Consider the following 19,864-nt stretch of genomic DNA (forward strand, 5'->3'; position numbering starts at 1 on the left):
GATTTGGATTCCTTATGGATGCTCAAAACACTCTTCCTTAGAGATAATGAGGAGCCATCAATGTCACAGAGACCCACATTTTGCTGCTATCTCCTGATCCTGAGAACTCATGAAAAATGATGTCCTGGTTGTATTCAACTGGTTTCATATTTTCACTTTATATTTATAGTACACACAAGTCTTTCTGTGCCTTTTAAATGTTACATTAAAATACAGATTGCCACTAGCTTTAAGGAGTTGAAGCACAAAAGCACCTTTGCTGCTCTTGTCTCCTATTGTGAGAAATTCTCAAAGCTCTCAGGGAGGCTCTTGAATTATGGCTCTTCCTCTTCCTCATGATGCATGGAGAAATTAAATGCATTATTAATCTGCCCACTGTCAGAGATCTCTGCTCTCTCTCCCTCTCTCTGTCAGTACACAAGGAGACAGATTGACAGGAACAGCAGACATATGCAGAATTGCTCAGGCTGGTGAATCACCACATGCTCGGGGTGATGAGATGCTCAGTTTGGAGGGGGTTGTAGAGCCCTGAAGGGGTTTGGTGTAGGAAGGAAACCATGATAAGGGTTTTGGTCTTGGGCAACACAGTAGCCTTCATATGTTTGCAAGAAGCTCTTTCCCTAATTTTTAAAAATTTTGATTTTTTTATTAATTTTTTCAAAGCCTACTGGTTTGAGGACAGGTGGCTGCAGCACATTTTCAGAGTGTGGATGCAGTGCCTGCAGGGAGGGGACTGGGAGTGGGTTGGGTGCAAGCCCCAGCACCTGGTGATGATGCCAGGAGCAATGTGGTCCTAAAAAGCTCTGGGAAAAGGAGCATCCCAGCCTCCCTGAGCTGCTTGGTGTGTGCAGAGCAGCATGGTACACCCACCAGCTGTACTCCTGCCAGGACTGGGCCCTCTTTTTGCTTCAGACCAAACAGTGTGGCTCCATGGCACTGCCTACATCTAGGAGCAGGGGACTGGGTGCGACTGGGATCTCACAGGACTTTGGAGAGCAGCAGCCAAGGCAGGAATCAGCAGACATGACACATCTCCAGCGTGACTCAGCCCCTGTGGGATGGAGTCATCTCTCCTCGGGGGAAGCCCGGCAGCACAGAGCACAGCAGCACACGCCTGGGTCTTGCCAAGGCTCCTGCTGAGCTCAGTCTTGGCTCCCAAGTGAAGAGGGATTTCGTGAGGATGTGTCAGCAATGGGCTTTCCCACGGGGGCTGTGAGGTGCCTCACCTAAGAGGAGGAGTTTTGCTCAGAAAAGAAAGAACCTTGGAGAAGAAGGGAGCGACTTTCTAAGGTGAAAACCCACGGCTGGAAGGTGAGACCCAGATTGTCCCAGCTGCTGGGTGCCCCTATAGAGGAGAGAGCCCTTGGCCATACTCTGCTTGACTGTCCATGCTCCTTCCAGCTTGGGTGCTGGGATGGGGTGCGGGCACTGCCCACATCTATGGGTGTCTCAGCATGGGGGTGTTGTTTGCTTGCTCTGCCATCCCTCTTCCTCCCATATGGAGCAAGGTCCTCCATCTATCCCTAGCTCCAGTGAGAATGTTCTCACTCTCAAGTGATACTCAGAAGGAACTGGTTTCATGTTATATCACTCAGCTCCTCGGTGGATTGATTTTTGCAGCTCCCTGAGCTTAGCTGCAGGGATTTACAGCTTCTAGAGAGACTAGATTTATCTTCAAGCAGTATATCTCGCCCCCCTACTCCCACAGATTGGAATATTTTCTATCAAAAAGCCTCTTGGAGTGTCTGGGGGTAAAGCACTGCCATGCCATGGCAGCAAAGTTGACCACATGTGCCATACCTTCAATGTGCACTGTGATTTCAAGAGGCATCCAGGGATCTTTAGCATCTCCCAGTGCCTGTGTGGCAGAGATCCAACCACCTTCCCAGCCCTCCCCTTTGTCATACAAGAGTTTTAGCTCGTGATTCTGGGTTCCAGGCAACAGGAAATTTTGCCTTTCCTGGGCCTGAGGTTCAGCACAGGACAGTGGCTGCAGTGGGGTTGGAAGACCCAGGTGTGGTGTTGTGTCTTGCCTGCTGTGTGCAACCCTGACCAAGCAGAAGGGAGGGAGAAAAGCTGTGCTTGCCATGTGAATCGATCATGCTGCTTTTATGGCTCTGTTTTAGTGGTTTTGTGCTGTTGCTTTTCTGCTGGTGCTTTGTTAGTTCTGCTCAGTGCTTAGCGAGGCCATCACACTCCTCAGTGTGTGCAAAGAAATTGCTGTTTTCTTCCAGAAGTTCCCATCTGTGTTTCCTCCTGATTTCTGAACCCCTTTGGAGGACAGTCAGGGTCTGTTCCCCTCCTGAGCACCACAGGCTGTGGAGGGGGAAGGTGGTTTGTATTTGTATGAGCAAGTTAACAGTCTGGAGACATGTATTGATGCTAATTGATTTCCTGTCTCTTTTCCATGTCCAAATGATCTGCTATATCACTGCTATAAATATCAATAACCTCCTGGATGGAAAACATGGCACAAAGTCGTAGCCTTGGTGCTGCATGTGCAAAGGGCAGGAGGAACACCAGCTGCTGATCATCTCATGGGTCACATATGCTCCAGGGTCATAAGAGGCAAACAAAACTGCTGACCCTGTGCAGACTGAAGTTTAGAAGGAATGCAACATATGAGGGATGTGAGAACACAGCATGACTTGCTGGGAGCTGATTGGAAGCCCTTTTCAATAGGTGGGTGAGGGTGAGAAATGCCTGGGCTTTAGATGAGACCCCTCTGGATAGTTTGGTCTGCTCTGGAGATCCCAGGGAGAGGATGGGTCCTTCCACTGAGCCTTGCATCAAACCAGATTTCTTGTGCTTGGCCAAGGAACTTGACGTCCCTTGAAGCAGAAGTTCCAAGTGTTAGGGACTCACCACAGCCTCTGAACTGGCTGGTAATGACCATACCTATTAAAAATAGCTGAGCACCCCACAGCTGCTTGCTTAGCCCTCCAGCAGGATGGTGGGGAGAGAATTAGAAGGGGCTGACATGAGAACAGCTAAATAATTTAAATATAATAATAATGGTGATGATAATAGTAACAAAAATTGTAGTGAAAAGGAAAATAACAAAGAGAGAGAAATAAACACCAAGAAAGACAAGTAACACAAGTGAAAACAATTGCTCACCAATTGGTTGGGCACCCTTCTGGTGACCTTGCCCTAGTTTTATTGCTGAGTTTGACATCTCAGGGTATGGAATATCCCTTGGGTCAACAGTCCTGGCTGCATCTCCTTCCAATTTCTTGTACATTCCCACAGTTCAGCAATAACTAAAGCATGCCTGTATTATCAACACGGCTTCCAGGACACATCCAAAGCACAGCCCCATACCAGCTACTATGAAGAAAACTAACTAGCCCAGCCAAATGTAGCATGATGGCTTACCTTCATAAAAAAGAGAAAGTTTGGGAAGCTTGATAAAAACCTGTGCTCTTTCATTTTTCATTTTGTTAACTTCTTCGGGATCACGCGATAGAAGGGAAGATTAAACTTTGTCCTAAATTCTCTGTCAATTAGCAAAACCATTTTGACAACTGTAATAACAATCCTATGTCTGATACTCATCCTATTAAAGTTGAACTGATTTCCTGTCAAATAACCATCACTGACTGAATGTTAAGGGAATTCTCTTCTAGGAAGTGGTCAGAGGCTGTTCTGTGAGAATCAGGCAGGCAGTGAGATGGTGCAGGGTCTTTTCCAGGGCAACTTTCATTAGACCATTGCATGACTGGCTGCTTAATTTTGCAGCTTAGGAAGGGCCACCAGAGGCTGTTGTGGTGTTACTGTGCTGATCCAAACTTAGGAAAGATATTTTCACACAGATATCTTCGATGTGGCACTCCTGGTTACCACAGAGTAAGATTACACTGGAGCAGCTGGGATGTGTGGAAATTACATCTCACTCTGATGGAGAGACCTAAAAGGAGCTGTATTTCTCAATTTTCTCAAAAAAGTTCTGATTCATCAGGCTGAACAGAAATTGCTAATCTTAAAATCAAGGACAATTTGAAGAGCCTGGAGAAAAGCCTTCATCTGTCCAGTGTCCAGGGGAGGTGAGGGACATGGACTGGAGCTGATATTTGTAGTAAAAAAGCAATGAAAGGCTGATCCTGGTGAATAAAGTGCTGAAGGAGGGTGAGATAATTTGTATCAGTCAATGCAGGGCTGTGAGAACATTAACATGATTTTGTTTTCTCATTAGATTATTCCTAGGATCAATAAAAGCAATAGTATTGACCTAGTGTACGTTGAGTTCTGTAAGCATTTATGATTTTGCAAATTCTGAGTATCAATCAAGAATGATATTTAGTCATTAGGGCACACATTAAATGGTTTAAAGAGTGACTAGCTAACAACAAAAATGAAAGTTGTTTCTCTAATTTCTTATTCCTAAAGATCTGCTCCTGTTCCTAAGCTTTTTTTGCAATGTTTTTATCTACAGTATGGAGAAAAAAATATCCTGAAAGGACTGGTAAGGTTCCCAAGTGATTTGAAGGTCGGTAATGTGATAAACAAAGAGAGGATCACCGACAGACAACCTGGGCAGCTCACTAAGCCAAGGACAAGCAGGTAAATGTGCATTTGAAGATGTGCAAATACAAGGTCAAGCACTGAAAAAGAAGGAATGTAGGTCTGGCTCGAGGAGGAGGAGGCTGTCTCAGGAAAGAGAAAACCAGGAAAGGGGTTGTAGAAAACGAAATGCATATGAGTTCCCACTTGTGGCTGCAGCTGAAAGACCAGTGAGATTCCCTGGATATATGGCTAAGTATAGCAGGCAGTAGGAGGAGGGAGGTTGTATTACCTCCGGGTTTGGCACTGGTGCACAGCTGCTGGGTGCTGTGCTCATTTTGGGTGTCCACGTTTCACAAAGTACAGAGAAAACTTGCAAAATGCTGCAGGAGAGACACGAGGATGATCAGAGTGTTGAGAAACTGCCCCGTGGACTTTGTGAGAGTTGTCTCGTTTCATTTGTAATCTGAAGGTTAAGGAGTGAGTGAATGTGCTGGAGGAAGGCAGCAGTGTGGTGTGGGCACAGGGACTCAGGCAGATTATCTGGGAAGTGGATGGAGTGGCTGGGATCTGGCTTTGGTGTGTGCTTCCTTAAGTGTGCATCAACCTCCCCCACCATGCCCCCTCCACTGGCTGATTTGACTCCTAGGTATTTTTAGCTGTTAAAATCTCTTTTTGCATGCAATTTGTTTTCTCTTATCAATTCATCCCAGGCCCACCTTACACTTTTGGAGGAGTTATTTATATAAAACCACCTCTTTTCCCATAGGTCTCTCTGCCTAAAGCAATACTGTAACCTAGTTCCCTCTGGTAAGCAGTCTTATCCAGACTTTCCATATTAATCTAAAATCCAGCAGTGTAGTTTTTGGAAATCTGAAGCACCAAGGTATCATGCTGGAGCAGTACAAAAGATCAAATATTGAAGCAGAAGGGTCAGGGTGCAGTATGATGCACCACAAGGGCTTCTGAAGCTCTCTGCAGTGCAGCTGACTTTTACAGAGCCCACATTATCAGATCCCATTTTGCTACACAATTGTAATTATTACTGCATTTGGTCATTATTAAGCTTTTAGTTTTTGGTCTGCCTTTCTCAGTGCTTCTGCACTAACAATGTGTAAAGAACATTGCCAACAATAAATAACTCCTGGTTTTAACACACTGCTGTTTCAAAGGTTAGGTTATCTCCGTGGCAGCTTGACATTCAAGGATCACAAAGCTTCCCCAGAACAACCATGCATGGAATGATCTAATTATGCTCTGACAGGTCATCCCACAAAACAATTAGGAGGGACTGGAGATATTTTATTATGTTGCTCTGCGTGCTACACGTCAAAGACACAATGGTAAGAAAACTTTTAAATAAACAATGCTTTCAGGGCTAGCAGCTGCTCCTGAGGTAACTTGTCTGATCCCTTCCCTTCCTCCTCCCCACTCCTAGATGTAGATGTGCTGCTATGTGCATAGTGGTTGGACACAAAGGTCTCTACCTTTGTGCTCTTGTGAGGATGCCTGCTTTGATTCTGGAGCTAGTCACATTTGTTTGCTAAATCCTGACTAAATGCTTCATAATGAAAGTACCAGCAAGACCAAGCTGATTGTTTTTCCATGATCTGTGCCTCTCAGCTTGTTGCTGCCTCCTCCATTTTAGTTCAGAATGAGATAGTCTCATGTTCTTGGCAATAATTACATGTGTATTACTATAAAGGCCCTGTTGATTAAAAATCTAGAATGCATTATTTAAAGGAGTCCAGATAATGTTTCCATTCAGATAAAGGGATTATTTATTATAACAGAATGCTGCTGAGCATTTATGTGGCATTCTTTCTCTTCAAAGCACTTTAGCAATGTTAATCCAGGGAAAAGGTCTTCTATAAAAGCTGGAAGAGAGCACTTGGATCAGGGGGACAGCTCTCAGAATTTAACATTTTATCACCATCTGTTGAAAGACTTGAACACTTCAAAAAGGCCTTCCAACTAATATTTTGGAAGAACTTTCCTGGTTTCACATGCCTGCTATGCAAGAAAATGGTCCAACATTCTGATCAAACCTAGAGGATAAATTGCTGCTTATTTTAGAGAGTCTGTGCACCAAAGTTTGGTTCCAAAGTCTGGGCTTTGCATATTTGGAAATGTTCCATAGAAGGAGAAGCACTGAGTCATCCTGAGCAAGAGGGGCCACGGGCTCTGCAGCACCTTAAAAAGGCACTGGAAAGCTTAAAAAAAGGTACCTTTAATTGCTTTTCAAATTACTATCCCATTGCCCTTGGTAAATGCCAGATTAGAAGATGCTTCACACAACAAGTTATCTTCCTTTTTAAAATAAAGGTTAGTTTAAGCTTATCAAGAAAATTAATTGCCATTGCAATGTACCATGGAGAAAATGCTTTCACTCTATCCTGAAGACAGCTGTGAGGCTGTAATTCTCCTTCTGGATACAAGAATAAGTTCTCTGCCAGGCTAGTAATTATCTCAGCATCTGTCTCTTTCTTCCTCTGCTCCAAGAGAATCGAAAGCCTCTGACAAGGTTTGCAGATCAGCAAACTCAGGGGAATTCTCAGCCTCTCTCCCCAAGGACTGACATTTATGTGCTTACACTCCTGTATGCTCTCTCCCCTTCCTTTGCTCCAGAAACAGGACCCTCAGGAGTGTCCCCTGCCCAGGGCTGAGGCGTGGGCCCCTCTGCCAGCCCCGGTGATCAGAGGGTCTCTGCATCATCCCTGCAGAGCTCAGGTGGCTCTGGGGTTGGTTTCAGCCCTGCAGGGCTCATGCAGGACTGCAGGCAGGAGAGATGTGCATGTGGCTCTTCCAGAGTCAGGGAAATATGGGCTTTCCCCTCCAGGGGGTAAGGAGAAATAGAAAAAAAAAAGAAAAAGAGAAAACTTGTTTTATCCAAAATTCTTTTGAGGAATCCACCTAACCAGCAACACCCCTTCTCTGCAGGGCTCTCCTGCAGCTCCTGTGGTGTAGCCAGAGACAATCCTGATGGTGGTGCTTTCACCTCACACTGTGTCCTGCTCACCTGAAGGCTGAAATTGGATGTTCTTGGGCACAAAGGTGGAGCATGAAGCCCAGTTCTCACTCCTTCTCCTCCACCAGCACCGTGCCCTGTCCATCACTTCTTTTGGGAATCCCTGTCCTCACAGGTCAGTCTCCCAGCTCCTGTGCCAGATCCTGGGGCAGCTAATCCTCACTGCTCAGCCTCTGCTCCATGCAAACATCTGTAAATGTGAGTTCTTTTTACCTTTGATGTGTCATTTGTATTCTTCTCTGTATGAAAAAATCAAAGCCTGCATAGCTGCAGGATTTGCCTATTTCCCTGCTGACCCCAGCCCATCTTTACCCCCTTTTTCTGACAGGGCACACCTTGCAATGTGCCTTTCATGCACCCTGCATCCAAGTGCTGTGCTTGAGGGCTGAGCTTTGCTCATTATTTGTCTCCATTTTGTTGTGTGAGATCACTGAGACAGATCCTGACTCTGGCTGCTGTTCTACCAGCATTTCATGTGCTCTTTGTGTGCACCTTGTCCCAGTCCAAGCTGAGAGCATCATCCCACCTTTTGATGAGTCCTTTGTGATTGTTTTGTACCAAATTGCATTGCTGGTCTGTGCCTTCACCCTTCCAGGTTATTGATCATATAAATTAATTAAACTGATTCCAGTGCTGATCTCAGTGGCAGTCTATATTTTGCAACCCAAACTGCTCTCATTTAACCACTCATTCTCATCAATATCACAGCCAGTTCTTTCTCCACTCCAGCAGCTCCATCTATACAACAGCCAATACCCACGTAATGACCTTCCAGAACAGCCTTTTCTAATTCTTCCTCTTGTCCAAACCCTTTTCTCCACCTTTCTAGGTTATAGGCAATTTTTCTTGTGCTCAGAGCAGAAAAAGAGAGGCTCCACAAAGGTTTTAGGTATGGAAATAGTCAGGGCTGGAAAGAGGGAGATCATTCTCTGTATCACAGCAGCTTTCACTTTAAAAGGCAGCACTTGTGTGTGCTGATTATGGTGCAACCTCCCCAGCAGAGCTCCCTGTTCCAGGGAAGCAACAGGCAGGGTCTCTGGAGATGTCATACTTCTCCTTCTCAGAGGATAAGGCAATATTTGTCCTCTCCAATTGCACTGACCTTTTATTGGCAATCACCATGCTTGTGCTTGGCAGATGTATCAGTCTGAATTCATGTAATCCCAGGAGTTTGATACATCTCTCTTCTCTCGCTTCATAACTTAAAAAGAGTCTCTCTGCCTGTTTCCAGTTTATCATGATCCTCTGCCTTGGGACTGACACTGCAAGATCTATTAATTTCTCATTGCTCTGAGTTTAAAGTGAGGACCCTCTTGTAACCCACTCATAACCTTCATGGGAGAGTGGAGTATCCTTGCCAATTATCTCAAAGATAGCTTTATAAACTCGTTCCCTCCAAATATATTTTACAGCGGGAATAACTCATATGAAAAAAGATTCACCTTCCTTACAGCAATGTCACTGGAGTCACAGCAGATTCAGAAAAAGTTGAAACACTAACAGGAGTCATGAAACCACACACGCTTCTTCCTTGCCTCTTGTTTTCTCTCTGCTATCCCTCCTGGCTGTCAGAGCTCCCAGTGATATCTCGAGCAAAAGAATCTGCCTCTCTAAGTCCTCCTGCCCTTTGACACAGTCAATTTGTCCTTACCTCCCTTTGGACCATAAATAAATGGGAGAGTTCTTCATTATCTTCCAAATGAGATGTGAAACTGAGGTCCTGACCACTTGTGATCATTAGAAAAATCCCATGGCACTTCTTGCAAGAACAAGACCATTAGCCCTGATGTCCTGGCAGAACTCCAGTTTGGGTGATTATAATTACATTTTGCCTGCTTTTGTAGCTTCAGAGGGATAATAGAACTTCCATCCCTTGCTTTCCCAGCCTGTCATGCAGGGCAGCAGTGCCAGCAGGTGTCAGGATTCCTCTCCAAGGGCAGGTTAAACACGGGCTTGCTTGGTCCAGGCCAAGGGAGAGACAGGTCATGTCCTGCCACTGTAACTATTTCCAGTGGGGGCCATGGCTGTCGAGTGAAACCCTAAGCCTATGAACAGCTTGGCCAGAGCTTGAACCATACTGAGGGAGAGAGAAAAAATGGGGGAATTGTCCTTCAGACCTCCCTCAGTGGGAATTCCATGTCACTGTTCCTTTGAGGATCTGTTTCAAAAGCATTCATGGAGCATTCTCAGAAAAACATCCCAAAAATGGGTGATGCAGCTGACACCTTTTGTTGGCTGTGTCACAGTGTTAGGAGGGCAGCTTCAGGAAACCCAAGACATGCCAGCTAGGTATTCATTTAAGATTTTTCTACAGCAAACATCACCTTCTCTGGGAACAAACCGAGGTGTTAAGCCCTGGAGAGTCACTGGTAGCTGGGACCCCGGTGCATCCCCAGCCCTTTGCTCTTTGGAGGGGTGAGGGGTGGGATGAGCAGCTGTGCTGCCCTGGAGGTGCTGCACCCCTGCACTGCTGCTGTGGCTGTGGGGCAGAGCTTGGAGCTGTGGATCTGCTGCCCTCTGGCCCTGCTTGGAAGCAACCCATCTCTTCAAGTCCTTTTCAATTTTCATTTTAAATTCAGAGTTGGTCTGAGTTCATTTGGTCAGAGGCTCTGGCTTTTTTTCCAGTGTTTATTTGCCTGTTTGGCTGGCTCAGTATGTGTTTCATTTCCCTGGCTCCTTTGGCATTTCTTTGAAGTCTGATTAGAGTGAATATGCAAACCACCTTTCCTAGTGGGAAATTCCTTCTACCAACACAAGGGTGCCAGTCTGGCTGTGCAGCAGCAAGCCCAGCTTGTCTGGGGGGGTGGGCTTGGGAGGGTTGTTGCTGCCACTCCAGAGCCCTGCTCGATCCAGGACCTGCAGTGCCCATTCCCATCATGGGCAGACTCTCACACTGAGCCAAGCCACTGTCTGCACCACACAACTCTTCCCCACAGCATCACCTTGGCCACTGAGCCCTGTGGGAATGAGCAGCAGCTCTGCTGGCACCTGGAGAGTGCAGGATTGGGACCCAGGGCAGAGCTGGCTCAGGGCTGGCACAGGCTCTGCTGCTCTGCACGGGCTGGGGAAGAGCAGCTCACAGTGGCTGCATCCCTGCAGAAGATGAGCAAGCATTTCACTAGAGGCTGCCTCTCACTCTCCCACTCTGCTCACTCCATGCACCCAGACCCTGCAGCCCAGGCTGCCACAGGGAGGGTGAGTGTGCAAAGTCACAATAAATCTTCCATCAGGCTTAGGAAGCTGCTGCTCACATTGTGCATAGACACATTTTGGCATTATTTCTCCCTGCTGCATCCTGGAGCATCCAAATACTGCGACAGAGGAGAACTTGTAGGAACAAAAGATATTTCTCCCTAAGCCAAGTGCCACTGGAAACAGTTCAGGCTGCAGCAAGCTTTTGCTCTCCTATCTCTACATGTAATTAAGTTTTGGACTAATACCAGATGAAATTAATGCTCAAAGCTTATTCTCCATTAATGGGGAGGGTGGTAGCTTTTGTGCATATGTGTTTAAAGCAGAGTTGTACCTGCTGATCTTGATGAATGGGTCATTTGTGCTGTGAGTTTTCTCTGAAAATGAGGAGGAAAATACACAGCACCAGTGCTGATAAGGGATGCTGTTTTTTGTGTTCTGTAGCCATTTCTCCTGGAAGCTGTTGCTTCATTTGTATTGCTTTTTTAACCTTATATGCTCAGTGGGCCCAGGCAAGGCTTCTTTCTTCTTGAATTAAATGTAATCAGGCTGAGCAGCGAGGAAGAAATGATGAATGAGGACATCATTTTGGAAAACACATATCTCCTGACTGCTTATCTCAATGACATAAGAGGACTTGAATACAGTATGGAAAATAAATGCAGATGGGGGCTCAGCATATCATGCAGGAGCATAATAGCTCAGACCTGGCTAGAAACTATTTATTATTTAGAGTATTGCTCTTGTAATTTATAAAGGTTAATCATTAAAACTTTAATTCTCCTATAGGAAAATGGTTGAAGAGCTCTGGCATTAATCATGCTTGCAGCAAGAAGGGACCGTGGCAATAAAAGGAGCAACCTTGCATGGAGAGGCAGTGCCTGGGCTGACCCACCCAGCAGGGCACCACTGTGCTTCCTACCTGCAGGCAGATCCTGTCCCAGCCCACCATGGGAGTCACCTGGGGTAAGGATGTGTGGAAGGGAGGTTGTGTGCAAGGAGGTGAGGTGCCAGTGAGACACAGAATGCCTTGCAGAGCTGTAGTTACAGCAAGGAGCCATTGTCCTTCAGGGAAGGCACCAAAAAGTCCCCTCACTTCATCTCCTGGCCACCCTCCCAGCCTGGCAGCAGAGAATCAGAAAGTGCTGCAGAGACATGAAGTCTCCAGAGGGCAAGAGGGAAAAGGGACTCAGAATAAAACTTCATGAAGTGGAAAAGCAGTGAGGTTGTCTCTTCTATTCTAAGGCTACATTTTTAGCCAGGGTGAATTTGTTAATAGCCCTATAAACCAGGTGACTAAGGAGGAGAAGAAAAGGGGAAGAGTTGCCAAATAATTTGCTTTTCTCATACTGCAATCTACCACTGAAGTAATTTATTTGTGATGTAACTTTCTTTGGATAGAATAAATCTGATAAAGTCTGGTCATGCTGAGATAAAATAGCCTTTGAGCTGGCTCATTCAACACAGGTCAGTGTGTAATTATGGAAACATCCAGAATTTTGTCTGCAGCAGAACAGGCCACTTTGCTATGAAAATGAAGGGGTCTCTTCTTGCACTGATAATCAGATTGTCGTGAAAAACAAAGTGACTTTGCAAATTTGAGTCATCAAGTGGCTGTGTTCTGGTGGGGGAATGCTTCTCATCACAAGAAAAAGGAGTATGGCACCTCTCCAGGGAAAGTCTCCATTAAGGGAGTATTAAGTATAATAAATAAAGGTGCCAGAAAAACAAGTGTTTAGAAAATAATGGAGGTCTAGCCCAGCTCAACCTTAAACAACCCTCAGACTTGAAATATCTGAACTTTGAGACTGGAGACTGTCTTCAGTGCTAATTGGAAAAAGCTCCCAAATGCAGCACAGCACAGTTTACCTGACCTCCATATCAAGCATATTCCACTGCAGAGAAGTCCTGGGATGCCTTGGGGATCCTGCAGCCACCAGCAGGGCTGGGCACTCCAGCAGTTTACATCACAGCTCATTGCCCCAGGAGCTGCCAGATTCCTCCTGAAGCTGAGGGAAATGCCCAGCCTTGCTTGAAGTTTTGCAGATGTGAGGGAAGAAGAGCTTTGGTTAGCCATCTGAGCACTAAACGAGTGAAATTGGATTGGTATTAATTAGCAAATCTGTTTATTGACATTGCCATAAGTGGTGGTTTTGCCTTGCTCATGAAATCCAGGTATCAGGTCTCTCTAAGTCCTGGGGTTCTGTCCTTTTCAAGAGCACCCTCACACCACCAGTGTGCAAAATGCCCAAATGCAACTGCTGGCAACAAGAGGGGAACAGCAAAGACAGCTCTAAATTCATGTATTTACTGTTGTTGTTGACCTCCCTCTCTCCTGGGAAGTGTAACTTAGAGCAGCCCCAGCCTGGGGGTGTCTTGCCCCAGCCTGTGATGCTTCAGGGCTGATACAGCCCAGAATAATCAGGGTGTCTGGATGTAAAGCACAGATCTGGCCATGTGTAGACTTCAAGCTTTGGTTCTTCCAGAGAACAGGGAGTGGGGTGGGGTTGAGCTGGGGAAGGACTCAGGAGCATTTCTGTTCAAGGCAGCAGCAGCAATCATCCTGAGCCCTTGGCATCCCTCCTGATTGCAGCCCATGAGGGATGGCTGGAGGTGCTCATTCAGAAGCCTGCAGGTCCCTAACAAATGGATGCCTGGGTTCATTGCAAAATGATGGATCATGGTTTAGCAATGCAAACTGAAAACTGAGACTGGACCTGTTTTGGAAATCCTTTAGCGATGTCCTAAATGAAAATTATAATTATCCTGGTGGTATTTGTTTCTCCTCCTTTTTACTTTATTTTTAATTTCACTTTTAAAACATGTGATTTCCATTTTTTTGCCAGGCCTCCCCTTGTTTCTGATTTACTTCAGCAATTATCTCTAAGCAGGACTGCAGTGCCACACAACCGAGGTGCTCCTCTGCCTGCTGAAAAGCCACTAAATCTTGGAAACTGACCATGAAATCTAAAAACAGAACAGAGATGATGGCTGGAGCAGCACTTCCTCAGAAAAAGAGTTGTGGAAATGTCAAACACAATGAGCTGTTTGCCTCTCAGATGATGTGTGACAGAGGAGACTGTACAGCACGGGGCAATCCCAACCTGCCATCCCAGGCTCAGTGGTGGCTGCAGCACTGCCAGCACTGCCAGCTCTGACATTCAGTGCACAGAGATGCCCTGAGGAAGGTCACAGAACCATGGAATCATTAAGGTAGGAAAAGACTTCCAAGTTCATCAAGTCCAGCCTTCCAGCTAATGCTACCATTCCCACTAAACCATAGTGTGAAGTGCCCCATCTTCTCATTTTTTGACCACTTACAGGGCTGATGACTCCACCACTTCCCTAGGGAGCCTCCTGCTGCCTTCTCTCTCTCTCCCTGCCTCTCTTTCCAGCTGTAAATTGGGAACAGAGGTAGTGCCTGCTAATTGAAGTTGGGCAGAGGATGCTCTTGGCAGTATTTATTTTGAAGACCACTGTGTGATATCTCACAGATCACACAATAAATGGCAAAACGTTCTGTATGACAAAGGGAACCTCTGGCCTGTAAAACAACCCATTTTTGGAAGTGACATAGAAACCTGTCAGTGCTCATCCTTCAGAGGCAGCTGCTGCACAGGCCAAGGGCTCCTCACTTACATGCAGAACAAAAACAATGTCTGTGAGGTAAGAAAGTGTGAAGGGGAAATAGTCTTCTCCTCCATATTTGCACACTGGTCTTTAAATTGCATCATATAAATCAGCCCCACCAACTAAATGTGGTGTGTTCTGAAATACTGTATTTGCTTTGGATCAGTTCACAACCAGATTGCTTTTATTTTGTTTCATAAGAAGTTGAGATTGGAGATGTATGGACATGTTACTCTTTATGTTTGCATCTGCCACCCTGGCAGGAGAAAAATGGTTGCTTTGGTTTTGCAAACATTCTCCACTTATTTTCCTAAAATGGTTTGGATGAAATACTGTTGGTTCATATAATTAGCTGAAATAATAAACTGGAAAGGGTTTGTTTTTGTTTCCTTTTGGAAGGAAACATACTGCAGTGAGCTCAATGCCCTATAGTGCAGCTGGCACAAGGTGTAATGCCATGATGTGAACACTTTGGGGTGGATCACAGCCTGCCCCAGTACTAGTGGTGGTCCTGTGTGGAGGGACCTGAATTCCCACTGCTCTGTCTCTGCTGTGAGTTGTCCTTTCAGCTCTTGCAAAGGCAATACTGCTGGGATGGATGGGATATCCCTGCAGAAAAGGATGTTTTCAGGGAGACAAAGGGAGCTGCAGAAGAGTACAGAATGTTCCTACATGCCAAACATGCCACCTTAGGTTCACTTTCTCCTTTTCTTACCAGCATCCTTACTCAGACAGACCAAAAACTGATTTCAGTGAGTGCCAAAGGACAAACTCCTGATGCACAGGAGCAGAAAGGAGTCATGTTCCCAATGTGCAACTATTTGTGGGCAGGAGAGCCCTGCACCAGACCAGACACAGTGGGCCAGAAATTCCTGGCATTCCAATGGGCAATTCAGTTCTCTCCTTTATCCTTCTTTCAGCCCTCCAAGGAGCTTGGTGATTTCACCTCTCCCCTCAGGAGGAAGGATGGGTGCCCGGAGCACATTTGGATGGGGCATCTCCAGTCTTCACACTGCAGCATCTGCTGATCCAGGGGAATAAACAGAAATTTCTCTGTGTCACACACAAAACTCTTCTGCTTCCATTGCCCATGTGTATTAAAAGCAAGTAAGTAACATCCTAAGTAACAAATGCTGCAAACTACTAAAATTTAATTTTGAGTCGGGATTGGAAAAGACGGGTGGGGTTTTTAAATGTTTTTGAACCTGATAGTACCAATTTTTATCCCTGACCTCTATAGCAACCCTGCCTCCTTTCCCACTTCTCAGTATTATCCTCCCTGTGCATAACCTCTGCTCCTTCATCCTGTATGAGTTGTGTACATTTGGATAGTGGATCAATCACCATAACAGCTGTTGTCTTTAAGGTTTATTAATGCTTTCCAACTGAATTCCTGTTTTCCTGCTAATAACCCTACCAGTGGAACACTTTTTTGGACACACAATTATTCATGTGGCAAACTTGCCACCTGAGTGCTGGTGGGAAATTAGTAAGCCTTGCATCCAGCTGGAAGCAAGTCATTTGTAATTTCTTCAATGGGCTTGAAATTGGGATTATTCCACTGCAGGTCTGTCTTTTCTCCAAACCATGCTCAGGAAGGAAGAGCAGCTGATGTATGTGGAGGGATGAGAGAGGCACAGGTACTACCCATGGGGATTTATTTGGCCCCACTGTTCTTGTTAGCTTGGATTTGTGGAGTGCAGCTGAAAGGGGGCGAGGACTGAAGGGGGCAAGCAGAAAGTGAGGGCTTGGCCCAGCTGCTGCTGGTAGGAATGAGGAACAGCTCTGCAGAAAGAGACACGTCATGGTGCTGGAGCAATGGAATTCCTATGTGGCTTGTGTGGGTCAGGCTCTTTGGCAATAATGGGCTGGGCAAAGCCTCAACATAAATGCCTCTGCAGCAGCAGTGAGGACTTTGACTAAGGGGAAAGCCAGACTGGGTTTATTTATGCTCCTCTTGTTTAAGCAAAGCTGCAGATGTCCTTTCAGTAGCTCAGCTAATAGCTGCTACCTGTCCCCAGCAGTTCTCTCTAGTTTTCAGTATATAGGCAATGCTTAGGACTAGATACCACTGCTGGGCACAGCTCCAGTTCCCTGTGGGAGAGATAGAGATAGTATGTGATCTTTTGCATTGTTATGCTTTATCATTTTAGTGTATATTATATTTGGCAGTCAGAATAGTTGGCCAAGCTGGGAGTCATCTCTCTGTTTCAAAACAGTGCAGCTTGGCAGTTCTGTTTATCTTTTACCAATTCATTTTAATGGAAGCTGGAATTTGAGAAGTTTAAAAATTAAAAGGAAGAGTGTGATTGCTGTAAAGCAGGGGTTTAACTTGTGGCTTTTTTTTTTTTCCTTACACTTGCTTTATTGGCCCCAGGCATGATAACAGAGTTATCCATACCAGCAGTGTCAGTATTTTTATGCCGACTGTAAAAATATCCTGAACAATTTATGCTGAAGAAACCAGCATCTCTCTCAAATGCAGCATTGCTGGGGCCAACATATTCCTCTTCCAGACAACTGAATATTGAAAAGAATGCAAAACACACCGAAAAAGCAGAACCTGTCAGTCATCCCCTGGCAGCTCTCAGCACTGGAAAGGATGGATGAAGAAATCAAACATGGCCATCTATATCCAGTCACTTGAATGCTGAGCTCAGAGGTAACTCCTTGGGAGGTGGGATACAGACTTTGCTCTGGGATGGGCTCTAAATGTCCGGGCTCTGCAGCTGAATGGACATACTGCTCTGCTGCAGGGCATAGCAAAGCCATTGCCAGCACCTGCTTGACAAAGCCATGGCAGGATGCAAGCAGAGAGGAGTCCTGCAAGCCCTGCCAGGACCCTCAACAGCAGTGGAACAGCTACAGCTGATGCAGGAGCTGTGTACAAGGTTATCCTTGGGAAGCCAGGCATTCCTGGCTTCTTCTCTGAGGGGCTATGTGTGCTGGACCTGAGCCCATCCTCCAGGAGGATTTAGGGGGTGGTGGCTTTGGTTCTTCACAAGCAGGGCTGACACTGAGCCAGGTGTGCTGTGGCAGCAAGGGGCTGCTGGCAATGGTTTCCACCTTTCTGCCCCTAACAACACATCATGCCAGAGAGTTCTTGCAGAGCTGCAGTGACCCACCCTCTTCCTCATCCCTCTCCCCCAGCGCGAGCTATGCATGACAAATCCAGAGCCATGCAAGCAGGGGTACAATGTGACTGTTCCACAGTCAGCAGCGTGCCCATCAATCCACTGGAGTCACTTTAAACTGCTTTTATTCTATTTGTTTCATTATGCTGTTACGGCTCTCCTCAGACACAGTGCTAATTAACTCAATCCCATCCTAGCAACTCCTGGCTCCCACATCATCTCCAGGGTTTCCAGTCCAGGGAATTGTAACAGATCATTTATCCCAGGGGCTTTAAATGGATGCTTTTCCATGATGGAGCTGTAGGCAGAGGGACTCATAATTGCAGAGGTGCATTCAAGTCTCTAGCTCAGTATGCAGCATCAAAATTTGTATAGTTTTAAATAATTCATCACTGGGCTTTGGTATATTTAGTCATTCAAATTGGGAATCTAGAATTTTGTTCTGCAGAGAGCTGGTGTGTGTCATTGTCAAAGGTTAGCTCTGCTGCCTGTGTCCATGCAGAGGGGTTGAGGCAAATTAAGTCAGAAGAAGTGACTGGCAGCAAGAGATACAGCAAAATCTGTGACACATAATAATGGCATGAGGGCCTCCAGGCAGCTGTGGGCTGGGTGATGCTGGCACATTGTCCAGCAGGATACACACTCCCAAGGTGTTGGGAAACTTAATTAGCAAGGAGCACTGCCTGGGATTACAGATTACAGCGGTGTGCATGGTCTGGGTAAGGTCTTTGGGCTTCAGCCCATGAGCTGCCAGCACTTGGGGACTGTCTTCTTCTGTTGCCACTGTTCTGTACGTGGATTGCAAAACACTGGAGGCAGGGAGATGCTCCTGCTCTCTGCTGTGTCCTGAGACTGCAGCACAGGCGAGTGGGTGCTCGTACCCATTAGCAGGCATGGCAGCAGTGCTGGGCTCACTCACAGCTGGCAGAGACCTGAGCTTTGGCAGACTCCCAGACCCTCTAGGCAGTGCTGGGTGCCACTGCAAAGGGGTGGCTTAGAAGCAGGAACCCTTAACTTCATTTTATTTCTTCATGATCTCTGGCCTGTCCCCCTTTCTTGACTCAAAGGAAGTCTTTGAAAAGGGGCTCCAGTAGAGATGACTCAGGAGGGGTCTGTGTGCAGCATCTCCCAGACAATGAGATCTGCTCAGGGTGTCCAAAGTTATCCCAGCCACAAAGCACAGTGCAGCCTTTTGTCCACAGGACAGGCTATTTCAGGGAAATGCTGTTGTTCAGGAGGGGGTGATTCTGCAGGGTCCCAACACCAATTCCCCTTGCCAGGAGAGAGCAGGGAGCACTCAGCACCTCTCTCTAGTGCTCAGACCATGCACAGCATCGAAGCCTTTTTTCTACCTCTTGTTTTTATGCATTACAGTCACATTATAAAGAAGTCCTGCAGAACATTCAATTACTTACTGCACAATTATAATCATATTTGTATATCTATAAGTAGGTCACCAGCCTCTTAGGTTAATCAATTATAATGGCATTCACACCGGTTTCTTTCATAAATCACTGACTTTTAGTGTATCCACTGAGATAATGGAGGAAAACCATCTAATTTTGATCTAAGTAGAATGAAATGTGAATGTGCATAATTTGCTCTTACAAAGTGTATCTAATGTTCTCTACATCTGTATTTATTTGTGCTGTTTCATGCTGCATATCGTTTAAGTGGCAAAAAAAATACAGAGGCTGCTGCACTTAAAATTAAATGACCCAGAATAATACAATTTATCCACATTTATTTTACATTGTTCATCATGAAAGATATTTTAATAACTTAGTTCTGACGCCTGGTGCACTCATTACCAATCACACTGAAATTTGAGTCCTGACAGCAAGATTGTTTGCTGTGCCACAGGGGTATTTTGGGAAGCTGTTTTGCCATGTAAACTAGGAAGTTAAGTGGAAAGGGTGGGCTTTAGTCAGGCTGGAGACTGAGAAGGCTTTAGGACATAGCTGGAGGCCACCAAATAGTGGGCATCTATTGAGCCACTGAGGCTGTAGCTGCTTTAGTGCCTGCCCAAGCCACAGTTTTCAGACAACTCAGTGAGCAGGACAAATAATAACTGAATGGTTTCTCTTTCCTGCCTGCTTAGCATGGGTGCCTCAGCACTGCTATTGGAGAACATGTGTGGGAGAACTCTGTGCCCCCCTCAGTGGTGTCCTGAGCAGCTTTCCTTGGCTGGGTCAAAGGGTCTGGGATGTGTTTTGTGAAGTACAGACCAAGACCTGGACTTCTGCTACCAGAACTGGCTGATCCTAGAAACTGCAGAGGAGGGAGATTTCTGGGGCTTGGGATGCCCTTCCAGGTTCTGGCTGATGTGCCTTGGGTCAGTTTGGGTTGGTGAAGGAGTGAGCTCATGGCAGCCTAC

At 46.0% G+C, this 19,864-nt stretch overlaps 2 long non-coding RNA genes across 2 annotated transcripts; both read left to right on the plus strand.

The window, feature by feature from the left end:
• Positions 1 to 1,228: 1,228 nt before the first annotated feature.
• On the plus strand, positions 1,229 to 11,680 carry LOC127059632 (uncharacterized). Its single transcript, XR_007777638.1, has 4 exons — positions 1,229 to 1,311; positions 4,436 to 4,563; positions 5,676 to 5,846; positions 11,513 to 11,680. It is a non-coding gene; the product is annotated as an uncharacterized LOC127059632 (long non-coding RNA).
• A 1,906-nt stretch (positions 11,681 to 13,586) lies between these two features.
• LOC127059633 (uncharacterized) lies at positions 13,587 to 17,296 on the plus strand. The gene is made up of 3 exons (XR_007777639.1): positions 13,587 to 13,936; positions 15,274 to 15,460; positions 16,731 to 17,296. It is a non-coding gene; the product is annotated as an uncharacterized LOC127059633 (long non-coding RNA).
• Positions 17,297 to 19,864: the final 2,568 nt, after the last annotated feature.

Source organism: Serinus canaria, chromosome 4A (genome assembly GCF_022539315.1).
Source record: "Serinus canaria isolate serCan28SL12 chromosome 4A, serCan2020, whole genome shotgun sequence".
Taxonomy (NCBI): Eukaryota; Metazoa; Chordata; class Aves; order Passeriformes; family Fringillidae; genus Serinus; species Serinus canaria.